This window comes from Bidens hawaiensis, unplaced genomic scaffold (assembly GCF_021521415.1).
Source record: "Bidens hawaiensis isolate Kalapana, Puna unplaced genomic scaffold, B.hawaiensis_p1.1 tig00021356_1, whole genome shotgun sequence".
Taxonomy (NCBI): domain Eukaryota; kingdom Viridiplantae; phylum Streptophyta; class Magnoliopsida; order Asterales; family Asteraceae; genus Bidens; species Bidens hawaiensis.
Window position 1 is genome coordinate 342,892 of NW_027493310.1, and position 13,895 is coordinate 356,786.

At 42.8% G+C, this 13,895-nt stretch overlaps 1 pseudogene across 1 annotated transcript; it reads right to left on the reverse strand.

The window, feature by feature from the left end:
* Window positions 1-9,645: 9,645 nt before the first annotated feature.
* LOC143563302 (small ubiquitin-related modifier 1 pseudogene) lies at window positions 9,646-11,089 on the reverse strand (annotated as a pseudogene). Its single transcript, XR_013140646.1, has 3 exons — window positions 10,811-11,089; window positions 9,818-9,967; window positions 9,646-9,723 (listed from the first exon to the last, which is right to left on the reverse strand). The product of XR_013140646.1 is annotated as a small ubiquitin-related modifier 1 pseudogene (transcript).
* Between the last annotated feature and the right edge of the window lie 2,806 nt (window positions 11,090-13,895).

Genomic DNA, 13,895 nt, shown 5'->3' on the forward strand with positions numbered 1-13,895 from the left:
TACACACCCGATTCATTAGATCCATGCAAACGGCGGGTGCGTTGGTTAAACCGAAGGACATGACCAAGAATTCAAAATGGCCATAACGAGTTCGAAAAGCAGTCTTCGGAACATCTTCATCGCGGATGCGCAACTGGTGATAGCCAGAGCGGAGATCAATCTTGGAAAAACAAGAGGCACCTTGGAGTTGATCAAAGAGGTCGTCAATACGCGGTAAGGGATACCGGTTTTTAATGGTGAGTTTGTTCAACTCGAACTAATCAATACACATGCGAAACGATCCATCTTTCTTTTTAACGAACAACACCGGAGCACCCCAGGGCGAAGAGCTAGGGCGGATGAATCCTTTAGCAGTCAACTCTTGAAGTTGGCTTGCCAATTCTTGCATCTCAGCGGGCGCAAGACGGTAAGGAGATTTAGCTACGGGGGAAGCACCAGGGACAAGATCAATACGGAACTCGACTTCCCGAGCGGGAGGGATACCAGGAAGATCATCAGGAAAAACTTCAGGGAAATCACGCACAACAGGGATATCGCGAAGCTTCTTTTCTTCAGCAGGTTTAACCACATGGGCTAAGAATGCAATACACCTTTTCCGCATGAGTCTTCGGGCTTCGGCGCAAGACATAAGCTTAAGACCACGGGAGGGCTTTTCGCCGTAGATATGAAGATCACCATTTTCTCGAGGTATGCGAATCATCTTCTTGGCGCAAATAACTTCGGCGCGATTCTTCAAAAGCCAGTCCATACCAATGATAATATCAAAACTTCCAAGAGGCATGGGGATGAGGTCGATCAGAAAATCGTTTTCGTTAAGGTTAAGCGTGCAATCTTTAATCACAGAGTTAATTAAAACAGTTTCACCGTTAGCCAATTCAACTGAAAAATCTTCTTTTAAGTTATCGCGCGGTCGCGCAAGCTTCTGCTCGAAGGCGCGAGAAATAAAACTTCGATCGGCGCCAGTATCAAAAAGTACAGAAGCATAAAATCCGTTAAGCAAAAATGTACCATTAACTACGTCATTATTCGCTTGCGCTTGGTGCGCGGTTATGTTAAAAGCTCGTCCACGCGTTACTTGGTTTGAAATCTGGTTTACCGGATTCGCTTGCGTAATCTGAACTTGTAGTCTCGGGCACGCGTTCCGGAAATGACTGGGATCACCGCAGTTAAAGCACGATCTGGGTCGTGGGTTTTGGTAGGTTGGTTGAGGGTTTTGCGGGTAGACTGGTGGTGTTGGCGCAATTGGATTGGCGGGAAGGACTCTACAGTTTTCTGCAAGGTGACCAGCGCGGCCACATCGGTTACAAAGTCGACATGGGACTTGAGGTGGGTGGTGGAGTCTACAGGTTGGGCAAAAGGGATGGTTTCCTGTGTAAGGTTTCTTAGTTGGCGGGGCAGGGAGTGCTGGATTGGTTAAGGCATAGTTGTGGACTACAGGAGGTGTTGGGTAGGTTGACAGTGGGTTAGGCGCGTAAACTGGGGGTTGGTAGGCGGGTTGCTGGACAATGGGCGGGTTGGTAAGCGCATAGGCCTTGCGCCTGCGCTTGAGGTTGTTACGGTTTGAGGGTTCAGGTTTGGTTTCTGTTGGTTCAGGGGCAGTCTTGGTGAGTTTGGTCTTCTCATATCCCCGCAGGAACAGGGTTCCTGCTCTGACATGGTTGTCGCTGAGCACAGCGGCCAACTCGATGGCGTCAGAGAGGGTAACTGGGTTTCTAGCCCATACAGAATCTTGAATTTCCATGGGGAGACCCCCAAGGAATTTCTCTATGGCTCGGCGGGAAGGGGTAACAAGGTGAGGGACAAGCAGGCTTAGTTCATGGAAGCGCGTCGCGTACTCGCGCGCTTCACCGCTGTATTGCTTCAAGTTCCAGAATTCTTCCTCCAGGCGCTTAACTTCGTTGGGAGGGCAGAATTCTCGCGTCAGAATTTCCTTAAATTCCTCCCAGAGCATGCTGGAAGCAGCTTCTGCGCCACGCGCATGGGCTACTCCATTCCACCATGTAAGCGCTCTAGATTCCAGGACACTGGAAGCATATAGGGTTCGTCTGTCTGAGGGGCATTGGGTGTGGAGGAAAGTGTTTTCTATTTTCTCAAGCCACTGGAGCATCACGGTGGCTCCTTCAAGACCTGTGAACTTTGGAGGGTTACCCGCGTTAAAGGACTTAATGTTGTAACTGGAGGTATTGTTTTGGCTCAAGGCTTGGGCTATCGCGGCGGCCATTTCCTGGGAACGTTGCTGCGAGCGTCTGCGCGCGGCTTCTTTCTTCTTGAGATGGCGAGCTGATAGTGGAGGCATTCTATAAAAGTTTTAATTTTAGTTAATATCTTGATTTTAGCGCAAAGTTTTAATCTTATAAAGCTTGGTTTCGCAGAGTTAGATACTATCAAAAGTTAAAGTAAAATAAATGACTTTAAATGCAGACTTAATAAAGGTAACAAATTCGAATCGACAATTCATGTATCACCATGACCTTCCAAATTCTCAATTTAAAATGACGAGTAAACGAGTATTGGAGATTGACGATTCATGTATCACCATGACTTTTCAATCTTCAATATAAAATACACAAGAAAATGAGTATTGGAAGTTGACAATTCATGTATCACCATGACTTTTCAAGTCTCCAACCTTAGAACATAATCGTAAATGGAAATTGAAAATCAACTATTCATGTATCACCATGACTTTTCGGATTTTCAAATCCAACAAACGAATATGTAAGTAAAATCAATAAAAATCGAAATTCAATCAAAAATCGAAATATCGCGGAATAAAACATAAAATCATATACTGCGCAAGCGCGAGCATATTCATAAATAACGAGTAATTAACAATAAGCGCGCAATCATGAGATTTCTCTCATGCGCGAGAAGGGACTCTTAGGTATTCTAGGCCGTTACGTCTAACCACCTATCCTAAAGTCAACGAGCTCTGATACCAATCTGTAACACCCCGACCAAAGGCGGATTATACATCGGGGCGCCACATATTGTTTCATTACTCGTGACACTATTGGGTGTCAATATTTAATAAATACATTCATTCGCGCACGCGCAAAGTAGACATAAGATAACATAAATCATCATAAATCAATATATTATAAATCATAATATTCGAACAGCAAAAACTTGTCTTGATACATTTTAATCTAGGTCCAAAAGTAAAAAACGTCCTACGTGTCCACAAGCTCCAAATGTAGCTACAGCAAACCTGAACATGTGTTAAAATAAACGTCAAACACTTGCGTGTTGGTGAGAAATCAAGTTTAATACAATACATAGATAACAATAAATCTGCGCGCAACATGTGTATGTCTGGTTTTCAACAAGGGTGTAATCTGATCGGGACCAACTCTAAGATTCATAGACTGCCAGTGCTCACAATTGAGCTCACAAACAAGACAAACTGTGCATGTGCAAACAAAAGAGAAAATCATAAACGATAGTTCTCCCGTGTTCATCTAATGGTACCATGAGAACTGCGGAAAAGACCGACAAGACGGTTAATGATCCACACATACAAATAAACAGCCAAGTCTACGTCCTCAACACATGGGATACTGCGCGACTAAAGTTCATAAACAAGTTTAAGACTCTAAGTTTGTACGAACACATGAACATCCCAAAACATTAAAATAAAAAGGGATTAGGTACGAGATTACTCACTTGATAAACGATGCGGTGTAAGATAAAGCAAGAACCAACTTTAAACAAGCACAAGTTAACCTATAAATAAGATTATTGTTTTAACGATCTGTTTTAAGTCTTGGTTATAAGTTAGCATAAGTAAATTGTTATATATATATATATATTACCGGAAAAGCAGGACAGAACAGGGAGGAAGACGGAGGCAGAGAGGGAGGCGGCAGAGAGAGCAAGGAGAACAGGAGAGATTAAGTGTTTTGTGTGTGTAGTGTTAGGAAAAATAATACTATTATTTATAGAGAAACCCTAGGGAACACAATCCCTAGAAAAAGGGGAAAAGATCTCAAAAAGTAAAAGATTCCAAAAGCAAAAGATATCAAAAGATATGGCAGCAGGGAAAAAGAGAAAAAGCTGACAGGGAACAGTAAAAAGGCATGGGCAGATCAGAAAAAGGTGCTGGTCAAGCAAGGAAAAAGCAGATCTCCAAAGATAATGTCAGTCACTTTTTCTGCCAACCAATGGGGTTGGTGCGCATGCTGCGCCGAAAGTAACTTTTCAGACATAAAGCAGATTAGGTCAACAGCACAAAAGATAAGACAACACAAAAGTAAACGGCTAGATTAAACAGAAGAAAACTCAAAGGGTTCAGCGCGAGAAAGCTCGAGCGCGAAGGCAGACACAGAAGGTCAAGAGAGCGCGAGCGCGAAGGCAGACAGAACCAACCTTAACGCGTCGCGGAAAGAACTACATTTCTAAGCGCGCCGCGGGAAGAATCACATTTCTTAGCGCGCCGCGGGAGGAACTAAAATTCCTAGCGCGCCGCGGGAAGAACTATAATTCTTCGCGCGTCGAGGGATGAACTACGATTCTTAGCGCGCTGCGAGAAGAACTACAAATCCTTAGCGCGTCGCGGGAAGAACTACCGTTCTTAGCGCGCTGCGAGAAGAATTACAATTCTTAGCGCGCTGCGAGAAGAGTTCGTCTCGCGTATCGCTGAAACAGGTGGTCTTCACGCAGGATTCCTTGTAAGGGGTCTGGCGCGTGGAGCTGCGCAGACAACCTTAGGCGGGAAGGAACAAAGGACAAGCAAAGAGTTAGAAGAAAAAGAGGGAAACAAGGCGTAAGGGCGGGACGGCGACAAGAGGGAAAAGAAGGCGGAAAGAGAGAAGGAGAGGGACGGGACGGCGGAAAGAAAGAGAGAGAAAGAGGCGGGAAGGAAAATATATATTATTATTAAAAGTAAAATATAAGTATAAATATATACTAAATTATAAAAGAAAGAGATCGGGTCGGAGAAACGGGTACCTGGGTCGGGTCGGATCGGGCAGATGTCACACTCAAGGCCAAATTGGAGGCTCTCCAACGTGCTCATGATGCCTTGGCGATGGAGGATGCCAAGAAGCTCAAGAGATCCTGGACCAGAGGGGCGTGCTTGATCACACCGAGCGGAAGCTTAAGGGCGTTGAAGAGGCTGCTGCACAGGAAGTGCTACTTGCCAATCTTAACAAAAGCGAAGCCGAACGCGCCTGCACCCAAGCTCAAGCCGCCCTCCAAGAAGCTCTGGTTGCCAAGGAATGGCTTCTTCGAGAAGCGTTGCCTCAGGTATGTTTGGCTTTACGTCTTCACGCTTTCCTTTGTACATAGAAAAGGTGTTTGACACTTGTATTTTCTTTGTAGGTTGTGCATCGGTCTTCTCAGAGACTACTTACGATGATGCCATGAGCGCAGCCCTCAACGCTTCTCATGAGGATGGGGAAAAGGCTGGCTTCCTGCTTGGTCTAGGGTTCGTTGAGAAAGGCGTCCCGCCTTCCAACTTCCCTTTGTTCGATGCGGATACCGAAGCTGCATATGACCAAGCGGTGAACCAATACGCCGCATTCCCTCATCCGGTGGTGGAGAAGGTAAACGAAGTTGCTGCTGCTGATGATGGGCTAGCTATCCTCAAAGCTTTCCTTGAACTGCCACGCTCTACTGATGGGGCTGGTCCAAGTGGAAGTGGCCCTGAAGCCTGATCCTGAAGATCCCTTCCCACTGCTAGGATAGTTTTAGCTTGTATAGATTTATTTTCTTGTAGGTGGTTAGTTACCCGGCCATTCTTGTAATAATTCTTTTGTGAAATATTAATCTTTTTGCGTATAAGATTGTTATTTCCTTCTTTGGGTTTCTTGCTTTATAAACTTATGACTTGCGTACTTAGTTTAAATTAGCAATTTTCCAAGTGTAGAATAAGTTAACCTGTTGAACGTGGTTGATAATGGGTTAAAGTTTTGCTTCCTCTTTCGTGATTGTGCGGGTAGAACCGTCACTTGCACTTAGTAGGATGGCTAAACTTTAACCTTCATCTGACCTGCATGTAGGTTTTCCTCATCTTTTGAGGATAAGTTAACCTTTGAACGTGGTTGATAATAGGTGTGAAGTTTTGCTTCCTCTTTCGTGATTGTGCGGGTAGTACCGTCACTTGCACTTAGTAGGATGGCGAAACTTTACCCTTATCTGACCTGCGTGTAGGTCTTCCTTATCCTTTGAGGATAAGTTAACCTTTGAACGTGGTTGATAATAGGTGTGAAGTTTTGCTTCCTCTTTCGTGATTGTGCGGGTAGAACCGTCACTTGCACTTAGTAGGATGGCGAAACTTTACCCTTATCTGACCTGCGTGTAGGTCTTCCTCATCCTTTGAGGATAAGTTAACCTTTGAACGTGGTTGATAATAGGTGTGAAGTTTTGCTTCCTCTTTCGTGATTGTGCGGGTAGAACCGTCACTTGCACTTAGTAGGATGGCGAAACTTTACCCTTATCTGACCTGCGTGTAGGTTTTCCTCATCCTTTTAAGAATTTTGTTTTGAACCGTTCGACGCGCGGTTGTCAATAGGTTAGTGTTCAGTTTCCTTTCATGATTCATGCGGATAGACCGGCACTTTCATTTAATGGGATAATTGAACTCTTCCCCTTTAACTGACCTACGTGAAGGTTTTTTCGTGTTATTGGGTTTGTGCGGGTAGGACCGCCTTCCCACGCAACGACTTCACGTAATGTGAATGCCGTTACCAGTGTTGCATAGTTTAACCGTTCGACGCGCGGTTGTTGATAGGTTATTGTTCAGTTTCCTCATTATGATTCGTGCGGATAGACCGGCACTTTCATTTTTGGGTGCTGAACCTTTCCCCTTCAACTGACCTGCGTGAAGGTTTTTTCGTGTTATTGGGTTTGTGCGGGTAGGACCGCCTTCCCACGCAACGACTTCACAATGTGAATATCGTCATATTAGTGTTCAGAAAAGTAAAATCATCAGCTTCGATGTTCTAAAGAGAATCATTTCCATTAGAAGTGGCTCTTGGCCTTTTCTTTACAAATTGGAATTGATTTACATGCGAACTGTGTAAATGAGCTCCCTTCCATGTTGTTGGGATGGGAGTGCCATCGAGCCGATATGCACCTGGTTCGGGATCTCGTTCTTTACGCAGCATGTAGTCTCGATATTGAAGCTGGAATTTTTATTCGTGTTTTCCCCAGCTGGGGTTCTACACGCACCCGCCTGCTCAGCCTTTATTGCGCCACGAGGTGCGCGAGCGTCCCATCTCTGACAAATGCTTCAACCATGTCTTTTACGTCTATGCATTCTTCAGTGTTGTGGCCTTTTGTCTTGTGAAAGTCACAGTATTTGCTCCGATCAGCATCGTGACGATGTCGGATTATTGGAGGCTTTGGCCACGGGAGCTCTTCAGTGGCGAATATCTCAGTGACGCTTTTGGTGAGTGGCGTCCATCTGGAGTTCCGGTGCGGCTGTACATTATCCCTTCCGCCCAATCGATGTTGCAAGCCGGATGGGGTGCCAAAGTTTACCCTTGACTGCCAAATGCCTAGCTTCCGCTTTTTATTTAGTCGGGCGGTGAGGACGTTGTCTTCTCTCGTCTTTTGAGTGTAGAGGTTTGTGCTCTGTGGGAGATCTCTACCCAGTTGCTTCTCCGTTTCCTCATAGCGTTTTGCTGCTGTCATGATGGCATCCCATGTGGATGGCATGCCATCTTTACCCGTTAGGGTGCGGATGAGCTCTGGGTCATGCGCGCCCTGGATGAAGGCTGCGCGAACAAGATCTTCGCTGATATTGCCCAAACTTAGCTTCTTTGAGTTGAAGCGAGTGATGAAGTTTGGCAGAGATTCATCTTCTTCTCGTATGCATTTGAGGATTGTCCATTGCTCCTCGGTATACTTCCGTTGCTGGCTGAAGTGTTGGCTAAACTTCTGCTGGAAGTCTGCCCAGTCGTAGATGTGGTTGACCGGTAGACGATCAAACCAAGCTCTAGCAGCCCCAACAAGCGTCATTTGGAACATGTAACACCACGTGGGTTCCGTCCAATTGCTGACGGTTGCCCCCGCTATGAACCTGTTCAAATGATCGTCTGGATCAGATATACCGTCATATGTGCCTATGTTAGGCATTTGTTTGGCACTCTTTGGGGCGATTGCTTCCGCAATGTCCCTTGCAAACTTGGACGTTCCTGCATTTGCAATGTTTGGTCTGAACGTTTTGGAGAAGTCTCGTGGACTTCCACCTGTGCTTTTTGGTTTGAAGGCTTGTCCAAACTGCCTTTTCGGTTGGGATTCCATTTCCTTACGCTTCCCTTTTACCCTATGGCGAGGGTTCGCGTCGGAGTCGGATTCCTCCGAGTCATCCTCCCAGTATTCGAATTCGTCGGCCTGTTGTACGGAACGCAAGCGTTCGTTCAACTCGGCCTGGAATTCCTTTTGTCGTGCCTCCGCCCATGCCTTGACTTCATCGAGAGTTTGGCGGGGGAGTCTTCGTTTCTCAACCTGGGTATCAGTGGATCCCAGTAGGTGATCATTTACTGCACTTGCCCCAGCATGAGTAACTGGGGTAGTGTTCGTAAAATTTACTTCACTTGCCCCGGCTTGGGTAACCGGGGTAGTGTTTGTAAAAACTGTGTTACCGGTATTCCCCCCAGTAGCTGGGGTTGTGGTTACCGGAATTTCTCTAACCATCTTTGTAGAAGTTTGAAAAAACTGGAGAAAAATGTAGTTCTAGCTTTATGCACGGATGGCGCCAATGAAGAAACACTAACCGGACCCCGGGCAGATTACTGGTAACCTGGGGGTTAGATAGATGTTTCCCACGAGGGGTTAGACCCTTGGAAGATGGTTCTTCTGATAACCTGCAAAACAGACACCGTGAGCTCGTCACTGGGAAGGGGGGGGTTCCTCCTTGTGACCACCCTCCGGCGTGAGAATCAGACTAGATTGCTCTTTAAATATAAAAGTATATTAAGAGATTGCTAGAGCAGATATCAGGTATAATATGATGATAATGTGATAAGATATGATAAGATGAGATGGTCATACCATTTGTGGTATTTATAGCCGAAGGTAGGTTTCCAAGGAGGTATGGCCGGCTGCCACAGTGTTCCTGTTCCACCAACAGTAGCCTACGCACGTGCCCTGCTGGTAGTTGGTGGGTAGGTAGCGGCTGATAGCGACCAGGCCTGCTGTATACTATTCCTTTTCTACCAACTGCCGGCTACGCACGTGGTATGACAATAGTTGGTGAGTAGGCAGCGGCTAATAGTGACATACAGTGTAGGAGCATGCTGCTCGCCATACTGTTGTCCATAAGCTGTCGTATCTTTAGTCAGATCTTTTTCCCATACCTCGTCAGGTACAGTACAGAAGATCTTCCCGTATCGTACGGACTGGCTTATTTGGGCGGGAGTATTCCCCCTCCCGCCCTTATGCGGGATTGTTCCCGGCTTCGCTCATTCCTTCAGGTGACACTGAATGATTGAGAGCTAAGTGCCTTGTGCGTGTAGCCTTGCTGCGCGGGTGGCCTTCCCTAATGGCTTGTATCCGAGGCTGCGGGGACAGGCGGAGTCCTTCACCATTGGGAGGCATTTCCTGCGGGACCAGCTTGCGTACTGCGCGTAAGGACGTCACGTCTCTGAGCATGGTTGGTCCTGCGGATCCAGTTGGTTTCTGCGCAGACGTCCCTGTTTAAGGTGAGTCTTGCGGGTCCAACTGGGCTCTGCTGGGACCTACCTCTTCAATTTCATCACCTTCTTCCATCTCAAGCTGCAAAATAACAAGACAATCATCAAATTTATCATTAATTCATTTTAATAATATAAACAAATGAGTGAAATGTTAAATAACAAGATATCATTACCTCATCAGGGGTCTGCTCGGCTCGAAGACGTCGTCCATCGAACAGAAATGCGATAGAGTTCATCTCCACAGACTGCCTATCGCAGTAGGCGTTCATTAACTTTTTGAGCTGAGTATTGCGTTTTATCCTAAAGAACACTTCATTCCCATCCTATAGATAACCAACCCACTCATTTAACAAATTACATGTAGAGAAGAGAATTTATCATTTTATCCTATGCGAATTCGTCAATTGTGCTGTGTTTTTTAAATTGAGTAACCCTTGATTTCTCTGAGAATGGTGTTGCACTTTTAGATTGAAACATCTCGATGCTACTCACGAATTTTCTATCGGATAAGACAGAGATTTTCAAGAACGAGAATTGTTTTTCTGGTAAGATTGTCCAAAGCATGGAAAAAATGACCAAATTCGCGTATTCTGTTTTCTGAAAACTTCTTAAAAGCAATTATTTAGGGTGAATTAATGTAAATTTTAAAATTTACAAAATCCATGAATTTCCAATAAGCAATTAACCTTTTTCAAAAATAAAATTAACTTGTTTGATTGATGTATATAAACAACGTCAATCCCGTTACATTTAAATGATATTGATGATTATGTTTGGGATTGAGTTTAAAAAAATCTTATTGGCTTATTGCCTTTTTCAAAAAGCCAATAAGTTAGATTGTGTTTGTCAATCACAAAAAAACCTTTTATTTTAGCTTTTTAAAAGGGTTAAAAAACAGTTTCCAAAAACCTTAAATTCTGGCTTTTCAAAATGACTTTTTAAAAAGCCATAAGCACTTTTCAAACTCAATCCCAAACATGCTCTAATCACTAACAAATTATAAACCATAAAACTAGAAAACAGGGCACCTATGTATATATAACAAAAATATGAATATGAACACGAATAACTTTACAGGATAACCATGCAAATACATGAACCAAAATTAATACTTAGAATAACATTTTCAAACTCGATTTAAGTAAAATGGAACTGCATAATACTACCTGACCCTTGACCATGAGATTGATGTGTGCTGACTGATCAATAGGCTTCTTGTCTTCTTCTCCTGCGGACATTGTTATTATAAATTCTATGAGCAGTTATTGATTTTGCCTGTATGTGGGTTGGTGAATGGTGACCGGTTCTTTTGTGGCGGTTTATAAGGATATTTGAAAAACTATATTTAAATGTAATTTGGGTTCCGATAACTCGAGGGACTTTTTTATTTTGACTTTAGTTGTGGTGTTTCATTTGTTTACGGAGATGATAACGTTTGGGTCCACGTGGTTTCACTGAAATATGTAAAAAAAATATTTAAATAGGATCCCTTGGCCTATCATTAAAATAAACAATAAAAGAAACCTAAGCCATGAAACTAACCTTGATAAAAGTTAATCTTGATAAAAGTTAGGTATCTTTTGATACGTAAAAATGTGAGATGAAATAAAATAAATTATTACGTAAAAAAGAAAATACTGTTTGATTGGTTTAGGGAATGAAATTATCTATCAACTACTCCATTCGATTCTCTCTAGTCACAGCCCCTGACCCATATATTTCGGGAGGAGAGCCGTGAACATTGATTGGTGGTATCAGTGTTTATTAAATTATTTTGCCGCAGAAAATTTCATCAGAACCGTAGTTTGGAAAAATGATCAGAGTTATAAAAACACCATGATTATTATTATGATAAAACGGTAATTTAATCCCTTTTGATACAAACATAAGTTATATAGGGTTAAACCCTAATATACAAAATACGTTATTTATTCTGGTGACAATCCACTTATTTAAGCTGGAAGCCCGCATACATCATTCCTTTTTCTCTAACAACTCACCTGAAACATGTTTAAAATATTTGATCAGCAAGAAATATTGGTGAGTACATTCATTTGTAAATGACACATTTTACAATTACAGCATTAAGATGTTTTTACATCTGGCTGCTTACAAATTACCGAAAGGTACTTGTCACTCGACCGTATCTATGACTGTGGTCATATTACTTATTGGCTAACACTTGTCCAATAAATAACGTGTAATAGCCCAGTAGGTAAGCCTTGTATACAAAACCCCACAATACCAGTAGTAACCATCCCATAAGTCTACAGAGACTTAATCACTGTAATGTATTTTAAATACTTTATAAATACATTTGAAAATATTTAGACAATCTATCATGGGTTTTATGTGTTTTGAAATCATCATGACAGTGTCGAAAAAATAGTTGTCTCACGCAAATGTGAGTTGTATAAAAACTCGAATGTCTCACCTTGCAAGTTTATAATTAAAGAACGCCTCTTGGTATTAAGCACCTAGGATAAACACAATGTAGTATTCCTAGATTAGTATAAAGCCAATAATCATAACGATAATCACGAGAGTAGAAACTTTACACGATGACACAATGTCATACCTTAACAGGCAGAGCTTTTGGATTCGCTTTTTAAGTTTCTTTCGACCGGATAGGATATCACTACGATAACTCAGGTATTATACTTATAATATACTTATATGTGTGTGTGTATTTAGAGAGAAAGAAAGTTTTGAGCAAAGAATGAATGTCTGAAGTTTAACCTATTTATAGCTGATTTTGGACCCCTTCGCAGTACGCGATGGCCATACACAACGGCCGTCGCGTATCGCGAAGAATCTCGTAGCTATGTCGAGTCAGTACTAGGCCTGCTACGTGGCACGCCACGTGGCAGGCGACGTTTCTCATCTGCGTAACCTCCACGTCGCGGTACGCGATGGGTAGTCTAAACCCGTCGCGTATCGCGATGGAAGGATTTTTATTTTATTTTATTTATTTTATTTTTTAAAAAAATCTTAATTCCCAACAAAAATACTAAGGCGGCCCTTAATGCGGCTCGCCCATCGCACTTCGCCAGAGCCAGAGCCCGTGCCCGTGCGCGTGCGCGTTCGGGTGCTTCGCACCCTCTACTAGGACCACTGGGTGTGATATGTTTTATAAGAACATTAACATAGAAATTTTCTTTTTTATAAAGAGCTCACTAGTTTGTTAATCTAGCGATGTGGAACAAGAACTTACAAACCTATTTATACTATGGTGGTTTCTTCTCCATTTCTTTCCTCCACCAATTTGGGATAGAATTCCTTCACTTATCTCTTTATCCTTTATTTGTGGTTTGTTATAGTCTCTCCTCCTTATTTTGAATCTCGTCCTCGAGATTTGATTGGAATAAGTGTGGTACTTTCGTTTCATTTCAGATTCTAATTCCCAAGTATATTCTGGTCCACGTTTTGAATCCCACTTCACTTTGACCAGAACTATTCTTTTATGCTTGAGATTCTTGATCTTTCTATCTTCAATTTGCAAAGGTTTCTCAACGAATTTCAACTTTTCATTTACCTTTATATCTTGAAGAGGTACTTCTAGTGTTTTATCAGCTAAACATTTCCTTAAGTTACTTACATGAAATACATCATGTATACCTGACATTTCCTCTTGTAATTCTAGCTGATAGGCTACTGGTCCAATTCATTTGAGAATTTGAAATGGTCCAACAAATCTTGGACTTAACTTTCCTCTCTTACCGAATCGGATTACTCCTTTCCATGAGACACTTTTAGTAGCACTTTGTCTCCAACTTGGAATTCCAATGGTTTGTGTCGATGATCCACATAACTTTTTTGACGATCTCGTGTGGTCTTTAATCTCTCCTTGACTTGATTTATCTTATCAGTGCTCTCTTGTATAATTTCAGGACCTGATAAGTGTTTTCCTCCTATTTCTGCCCAACATACTGGAGTTCTGCACCTTCGTCCATAAAGTGCTTCAAATGGGGCAACGTTAATACTTGTATGATAACTGTTATTATAAGAGAATTCTATTAGTGGTAAATGGTCATCCCAATTTCCACCAAAATCTATTACACATGCTCTTAGCATGTCTTCCAATGTTTGTATGGTCCTTTCACTTTGACCATCAGTTTGTGGATGGTATGCTGTACTCGAGTTTTGTTCCCATAGCTACTTGGAAACTTTTCCAAAAATGAGAAGTAAAACGGCTATCTCGATCCGATACAATGGATAATGGAACTCCATGTAATGAGACAACTTTGTCTA